Source organism: Lipotes vexillifer, unplaced genomic scaffold (assembly GCF_000442215.2).
Source record: "Lipotes vexillifer unplaced genomic scaffold, Lipotes_vexillifer_v1.1 scaffold815, whole genome shotgun sequence".
In the NCBI taxonomy this organism is placed as follows: Eukaryota; Metazoa; Chordata; class Mammalia; order Artiodactyla; family Lipotidae; genus Lipotes; species Lipotes vexillifer.
The window spans coordinates 944,413-953,589 of NW_006773723.1; positions in this window are offsets into that span (position 1 = coordinate 944,413).

Consider the following 9,177-nt stretch of genomic DNA (forward strand, 5'->3'; position numbering starts at 1 on the left):
CTGCTGAACATGCAAAATTGTTCTTCAGCCTATCGCGATAAGCAGAACATCAGTCATCAGTTTCTAGCTTATGGCAGCTTGTTATATAGAAGAATAGGTCTTATTGCAGCTGGTCCTCACTTTTCAGGGAATCTTGGTTATGAGAAACACTAAAGGTTGATACACAAAGTAGTGTATTCTTTTCAGATTCTTTCCTAGGAGGCAATACAATGGTCTGAAAGCTTTGCCCCCACAGCCCTCTAATTGTTATAATAAACCATTACACTGCCTACATGAAGGAGAACATCCAGCCACAGCTGATCACATTATTTGGGAGTAAATCTGTCACAACCTGAGTCACTGTAGAAGTGTTACGGTCAAACATGTTGAATTATGGCCAGATTTTAGCATTAATTACAATAATTATATTATAACTGCCATTTCATCATAAAAACTAGTTTCATTGTGACATTTTGTTCTTTGTTGCAGGACTTCCAAAATCCCAAATTGCAAGAGGAGCTTAGAAATAATGTTGGATCAAGGTTACAAAATGTAAGTTTTTACAGATTTATGGTTTTTAAAAACAGCATTCAAATAAATGATAATTAATATACAGGAAAGCTTGCTAAAACTGATGGGATTGCATACTCCCTATAAGTTAGAAGGATTTAATTTTTGCATTTTTTTGAAGAACTATGCATGTATAAATTATAGGTAGTTGTGAATTCCAAAGCTATAAATATACTGGAGGACCCTGGTGGTATCATACTGAACAGCTGTTTGCAGAGAATAAGCCTCTCCAGTACCCTGAGGAAGGCACGGAATATTGAAATGTTGGCTAAATGTTCAAACTGTTCACAGAATGAATACCTCTTAAAACAAAAGGAAAATAGGAATGATGTCCTTGGGTTTGTAGCTTGGTCTGCGTAAGCTCTGTCAAAAGCCATTTCCAGTCTTTTCTCTCCCTCCCTTTCCCTCCCCTTCCTTCCCTTCGTTTCCAGAGCAATTTAGTTTAAAAGCCATTAGCCAGAGCTGAGCGAGGTAGGTGTCAGCAGAGGAGAAGGGTGCAGGCCATGGTGGCCCAGGGTAGCGTATCAGAGCCCAAGCCAGGTGAGAATGGCACCCAGGAGGAGGAAGGGTGACCCAGCCCAGCGTGTTGGAGCCTGAGCTGTCTGTGATGAGGGTACCGAGGTGGAGCTTGAGAGGCTTGACGAGGTCTCCATGCATGGAGGGGAAGGCAGCAGTGGCCAGCATAAGATGCCAGAGCCCCAGAAGGAAGAGGCAGGTATCCTGAAGAGGGCACCTGAGCCCAGGTGTCTGAGCCCAAGCTGGATGACGAGGATGTTTAGGTAGAGGGTCCCATAATGGGGTGTCAGAGCCTCAGCACGATGAGGAGTGTGCCCAAATTGGGAGGAGGGGGGCGATAAGCCGCCCAGCAGGGGTGTCGGGACTGAGCAGGGTTGAAGCAACCACATGAAAGGATGGCCTCGTACAGCATATCACAGCCCTAACGGGGGGAAGAGGGCATTTAGAGAGAAAGGGGACAGGAGACGGTGGTGGTGGCCATCACGGACTGTCAGAGCTCAATGGGGTAAAGAGAGTGTCCAACATGGGGGCTGACCCAGAGCCAACTGTCTGAGTTCGAGCAGGGAGAGGAGATTGGACCCCAGGAGGGCATCCTAACGCCACCTGTCAGAACCTGAGCAGAGTGAAAGGGTGAGAAGGAGGTTCATGGGGTGGGGGGCAATGGTGGCAGTGGCACAGCATGGAATTTTGGAGCCCAAGTGGGATAAGGTGGTGTACTAGAGAAAGGTGACATCACGCTGGTATCTGAGCTGGGTAACATGTTGCCCAAACAGGGCATAAGGGGAAACCCAGCAAAGGGAGTCAGAGCCAGAGCAGGGTGTCCATGAGGGATTGGAATGGAGGGGGTAGTGATAGGACTTTGGCTACAGTCGGGGATTGATCAAATAAGCGAATGTGTTAGGGACAAACAAGAGTCAGATTTCTCACTGTCAAAGAAGAGAACTGCAAACATGGAAAAGGAGAGAACAAGCATGAGCTGTGTGATATTCAATCAGAATTCAAACTGTCAGTATGAATTCGTGGTTCTAAACATATTTAGACACACATAGAAATACACACAGATACAAATGTGTCTGTGTGTGTGTATGTGTGTGTGTGTGTTTGTGCAGACATACGCACACGTTACCTGGGCCAGTCCAATGAGAAGGCCTGAAAGGAGTGTACCCCAACAGCAGTGAGCACACCTAGCGCCCTGATCTTCATTTGTAAATGCAATTTTTCAATTAAAAGAATCAGGACTCTTTGCAGAAATGGCAGATTCCAGAGCTGGGAGAGGGTATTACAGAATGAGCTGAAACTTTTCGGGTGTGCCGGAAAGGAACTGCTCAAAAGATGATACAGACGTGTCGAAAGGACACAGCGCCAGCTTGAAGGGGCTCCTGCTGGCCAAACTTGAGACAACCTGAACATCAAGACAGTAGTAATGAATTTTTAACTCATTCAATAGTAACGGGAATCCATGAGTCTATACCCATGTACGTAAATAAACAACAAATAAATGTACAAGTAAAAAAAAATAAGAAGTTTAATGGGGGGGGATAAATAGGCCTGTTAATTAAAATGTGTAGAATAAAAATAGAGAGAATTGAACTCTAAAAGAAAAGAAAACATATTGAGATAGGATATAACCACTTTAAGAGTTTAAAGACTTCAAACCTGGTTGGGTTGTATTCCAGAGCACATATGAACTTTCCATATGCATCAGAGAACCACAATTGGTAATTTTCAAAGAATTATAGAAGATGGGAAAGAGGCTAGAGATTTCACAAAGGGAAAATACCCATTATCACCAAACAGGGAAAATGCTGTCTCTGGCCCTTCCCGTTAAATGTATTAATCCCCAATGGCCCCATTCCTAAATGGATTGGTGAATGCGTTATTCTTTAGAAAAGACAAAGGTTTTCACTAGGATTTAGCATAGATCCATTATGAACAAGTACATCAAACTATCTTATTTCCTATTTTCTTAGGGAACCACACAGATTACAAGAGAAGATGTCTGAAGTTGATAATGTATCCTTTTTTTAGCAGGATATATTTTACAAACTCTTTATGATATCTTGGTTAAAAAGATAACGATCAACATAATGGACTGCTATTTACTGTGCTTTTATTATGTGACAGATGTGATGTCAAGTGTGTAATGTTCATAACCACCCTAGGAGGTAAATATTGTTATTCCCTATAGCCATTTTTTCACATGAAGAAAATGGAGCTTTAAAAAATTAAATAAAATGCCCTAAATCACGTAACTACTAACTGGAAGAGTGGAAATTCAAACTCAGAACTATCTACTAACCTCATCCTCTCAATTCTTATAATGAACACTACAGTTAAGTATAATCATAGCTAGTTGAATAATCATCCCCAAACAGCCCACATTAATTAATGTCTACTTGACTCTAATTATGGGCCAATTATACCTGGTGAAAATTTGAAAACATTGGTTGAATTTTTAAGTTATTTTTTAGTTGCCCATACTGAGTAAGTTTAATAAAGAGTCTACGTGAGAAACAATGAAGGCCTACACAAGGCTGGGGACTGCAAGGCTATAGTGAGGACAGACTAGGTACAAAGAGAAATAAGACACAGTCCCTGCCCTTCCAGAGCTTACAAACAGCAATTATAAAACCAAAATGCATATGCCAAAAGAAGCAGGGATACAGCAACAGAGGTTCCAAAGAGAGAGACTATCTAGTTAAAGACATCAGGAAAGCATCATTGGATAAGATAATTTTACAGGTGGGCAACCAGGGATGAGTGGTATTTTACAGATGCTCTGGAAAGCAAAATCCAGATGAACAAAAAACCTTGAGCAAAGCCAAAGAAGTGTGAGGCTTCTTTAGGGTAGAACAAGAATTCCAAGTTTATGGACGAACAGAATGCATAGAATAACACTGTAGCAGATAAAGGTAGAAATTAGATCACACTATAAATTACAGATGTGTGTAATTTTGTTTAGGAGCCACTATCAAAGATGAGTTTTAAGAAGATAAAGCATTCAATAGTGCTCAATGAATGAATAATTGGCAACAATTTTGAGGAGACATTAGAAAGAGGAGAGAGTGGAGTTTGAGGAGGGTCAAGTTGAGGTACAGTATGGTGTCTGTTACTCATATTTCTCATTGATCCATGGCTCAAATTTGAATCATGGGAGAGAGTTTCTATAAAAAACCCTTACAAACTACACGGGCTCTTACTGAAATTTCTATAAACTATTTGGAGCCCCAAACACGTTGCTTTTTAAAATATATAATGATGTATATTAAAGTGGAGGCAAAGGATACCTCCAAAGTGCAGCTGCTATTGGAATGTCAGGAGACAAGAAGAGTCAGCAGCTGGAGCAGTGGAGCCAACCAGCATATATCCAGGCTAAAGAAGAGTCAAAGAGAACACCACCTCAGATCTTGAAATCTGTTTTACAGATAGCTGGCCAATTGCAGCAATAACAGCATGAGCATAGAAAGTACACTGGAGTAAGCCAGAGCAGGCCAGAGAAAAAGCTAGATGCCCTGCTGAAAACAAAATGAGTAGCTTATGAGCCCACATGAGTTCCCACTCTGGGAACTCTTTGAGCTGAGAGGAACTTGATTTCACTATAACTGAGGAGTCATCATCACGTTGGTATTCTGTCCATTTATTTGTTCTGATGTTACTTTTATACCCAGCTATTTATAACACTTGCAATTAATAACTCTTCTAAGATACAACATAGTATAAAGTAACTGTAAGTAGACAGTGCATTCACACACACAAAATCACTCTGCCTGGTATGCATAATTTTCAGTCCTCTGAAGAATTAATTTGTATTAAAGACCTCTCTTACATAATTCATGTGCTGTATCTGTCACAAAATGCTTCTATTTTAAATTTCCATTTTGAAATAATTATAGATTCATAGGAAGTTTCAAAAACAATACAGAATCATCTCATGCATCCTTTACCCAATTTCCTCCAATGATTACCTCTTATATACCTGTGGTACAATAACAAAACCTGAAAATTGACACTGGTAAAATCTGTGTATATAATACAATTCCACTTTGTCACAAATAAATAAATATACCAAAATTTGTTAACTATTTGCCTATTGCAGGACATTCTGGTTGTTTCCAACTTAGACTTTATAAATAAAGTTCCCAGGACTTCCCTGGTGGTCTAGTGGGTAAGAATCTGCCTTCCAATGCAGGGGACATGGGGTTGATCCCTGGTCGGGGAACTAAGATCCCACATGCTGTGGGGCAACTGAGCCCATGCCACAACTAGAGAGCCTGCGTGCTGCAACTACAGAGCCCACATGCTCTGGAGCCCGCGCACCACAACTACCGAGCCCATGCACTCTGGAGCCCGTGCGCCACAACTAGAGACAAGCCCGCATGCCACAACTAGAGAGAAGCCCACGCACTGCAGTAAAGAGCCTGCACACCACAGTGAAAAGATCCCTCATGCTGCAACTAAGACCCGACTCAGTCAAAAATAATAAATTATTTAAAGAAAAAGAAATATAGTTCCCAAAAACATTTGTGTACAGACGGGGAAAAGGACTTTCCAATGAAGAAAAAAATACTTAATAAAGAACACTACTGGGGAAATTGAAAAATTTTAATATGGACTATAGGTCAGATGTTGGTTTTGTGTCAATGTGAACTCTCAATGTGAAATTTTGATAATTTTACTCTGATTATGTAAGACAGTGTTCTTGTTTTTAAGAAATGCACACTGAAATATTTAGGGACGAAGAACCATTTAATTTCAAATGGTTCTGGAGACAGAGAAAGCAAATGAGGCAAAATTTAAACAATTTATAAACCTGGCTAAAGGTATACAACAGTTTGTAGTACTACCCTTTTTTTTTTTTTTTTTTTTTCCCTTTTTCTGCAGTACGCGGGCCTCTCACTGTTGTGGCCTCTCCCATTGCGGAGCACAGGCTCGGGACGCGCAGGCCCAGCGGCCATGGCTCACGGGCCCAGTCGCTCCGCGGCATGTGGGATCCTTCCGGACCGGGGCACGAACCTGTGTCCCCTGCACCGACAGGCGGACGCTCAACCACTGCGCCACCAGGGAAGCCCTGTAGTACTACCCTTAAACGTAGTACGTTTGAAATTATATTAAAATTAAAGATTACAAAGAAAAGTACTATCAAAAGGACAATCCCCTTTGCATATTTTACTTAAAGATTCTTGAAAAGTTGAAAAGAATATTAGATGTGTGTCCAATACAGAGATCCTTTATCTATCCTGAATCTAAACAAGTACAATGTAGTACTATCTTTCTCTCTCTTGCCCTCCATTCTTTTGAGGTACTATTATCAAGAAAAAGATCTGATCAAAGAGGTTTTTTAAATGATGTTAAAAATAAAAGATTAGTATAGGATCAGCCAACTTCATCTTTGGCAACAACATCCTCACAAAGACCATGTGGCACAGAGGCTTGGGGGTCTGACCTCTGGACCCATGAGGCTTGGGTTTGAATCCTAGCTCCACCGCTTCTAGTTGTGTGACCTTAGGCAAGTTGGTTGATCTCCCTGTGCTTCAGATTCTGTGAAAGAAAGAGAGAAAGAGAGGAAGGAAGGAAGGAAAGAAGGGAGGGAGGGAGAAAGGAAAGAAGGGAGAAAGGAAGCACAGGAGGAGATGGGGAGGGAGGGAGAAATAGAGGCAGGGATAAAGGGGGAAAGAAAAAGAGAAAGAAAAAAATAATATCTACTTCTAAGGGATTTCTTGAGTTTAAAATATGTTTATATCTAAAATGGTTAGAAGAGTGCCTGGCATATATTGAGTTTTACACAGGACTTTATGGTTATTAAATGAGAGAATTAAAAACAAGTCCCTGGACAGATACAAAAACTGAATGCTCCTTTTTTTCTAGGCATTCTTTCTTTGCCTCATAAACTCCTTCAAACTTGTATTAAACTTCATATTCTTTTACTACTTACATCAATGGATAGATCATCCAGAAAGAAAATCAATAAAGAAACACTGTCTTAAATGACACATTAGACCAACTGACTTAATAGATATATGCAGAACATTTCACCCCAAAACAGCAGAATATACATTCTTTTCAGGTGTACATGTTATGTTCTCCAAGCATGATCATATGCCAGGCCACAAAACAAGTCTCAATAAATTTAAGAAGACTGAAATCATACCAAGTATCTCTTCTGACCACAACAGTATAGAACTAGAAATCAATTACAGGAATAAAACTGGGGAAAACACACACACACACACACACACACACACACACACACACACACAGCATGGAGACTAAACAACATGCTACTAAAAAACCAATAGGTCAGTAAAGAAATCTAAGAGGAAATCAAGAAATACCTTGATATGAATAAAAATAGAAACACAACTTTCCAAAATCTATGGGATGCAGCAAAAGCGGTTCTAAGGGGAAAGTTCATAGATATTCAGGCCTACCTCAAGAAAATAAATCTCAAATAAACAACCTACCTTTACACCTAAAGGAATCAGAAAAAGAAAAACAAAAGCCTAAAGTTAACAGGAGAAAGAAAATAATAAAGATCAGAGCAGAAACAGATGAAATAGAGACCAAAAAAAAACCAATAGAAAAGATCAATGAAACTAAGAGCTGATTCTTTAAAAGATAAACAAAATCAAAAAACCTTTAGCCATGCTCCAAGAAAAAAAGAGGGCCAAAATAAATAAAATTAGAAATGAAAGTGAAGTTACTACTGATATCACAGAAATACACTTTGTCATACAGAAGAAACTAACACACCATTGCAAAGCAATTATATTCCAATAAGGATGTTAAAAAAAAATAAAAGAAAAAAAAAACAATCATAAGAGACTACTATAATTACACTCCAAAAACTTGGACAATCTAGAATAAATGGATAAATTCTTAAAATATACAGTCTTCCAAGACTGAATCAGGAATCAATAGAAAATATTAACAGATAGATGACTAGTGAAAAAAAAATCAGTAATCAAAAAACTCTCAACAAACATAACTCCAGGACCAGACGGCTTCACAGGAGAATTCTACCAAACGTTTAAGAAGAGTTAATACCTACACTTCACAAACTGTTCCAAAAAACAAAACTGAAGAGGAAGAAATACTTCCAAACTCATTCTTTAAGGCCAGCATTGTCTTGATATCAAAACTAGACAATGACACTGCAAAAAAAAAAAGGAGAGAGAGAAAAGATATCAAAACTAGACAATGACACTGCAAAAAAAAAAAAGAGAGAGAGAAAAGATATCAAAACTAGACAATGACACTGCAAAAAAAAAAAAAAGGAGAGAGAGAAAAATTACAGGCCAGTATCCCTGATGAACAGAGATGCAAAAGTCCTCAACAAATTCCACAATACATTAAAAGGACCATACATCATGATCAAGTGGGATTTATCTCAGGGATAAAAGGATGATACAATATTCACAAATCAATCTACATGATACATCGCATCAACAAAATGAAGGATAAAAATCACATGATCATCTCAATAGATGAAGAAAAGGCATTTGACAAAATCCTAAAAACATCTATTCATGACAAAAATTCTCAACAAAATGGGTAGGGGGGAACATACCTCAATATAATAAAGGCCATATACCACAAACCTACATCTAACATCATACTCAATGGTGAGAACTTGAAAGCTTTTCCTGTAAAATCAGGAACAAGACAAGGATGCCCACTCTTGCCACTTTTATTCAACACAGTATTGGAAGTCCTAGCCACAGAAATCAGATAAGAAAAATAAATGAAAGGTATCCAAATTGAAAGGAAATAAATAAAACTGTCACTATTTACAGATACCATGATATCTCATATAGAAAACCATAAAGATTTCACCAAAAAACTATTTGAACAAATGAATTCAGTAAAGTTGCTGAATATAAAATTAATATACAGAAATCTGTTGCATGTCTATACATTAATAACAAACCACCAGGAAGAGAAATTAAGAAAAAAAAATCCCATTTACAATTGCATCGAAAAGAATAAAATACCTAGGAATAAATTTAACCAAGGAGGTGAAAGACTTCTACTGTAAAAACTATAAGACACTGATGAAGGAAATTAAAGAAGACAGAAATAAATGGAAAGATATCCCCTGTTCACAGATCGGAA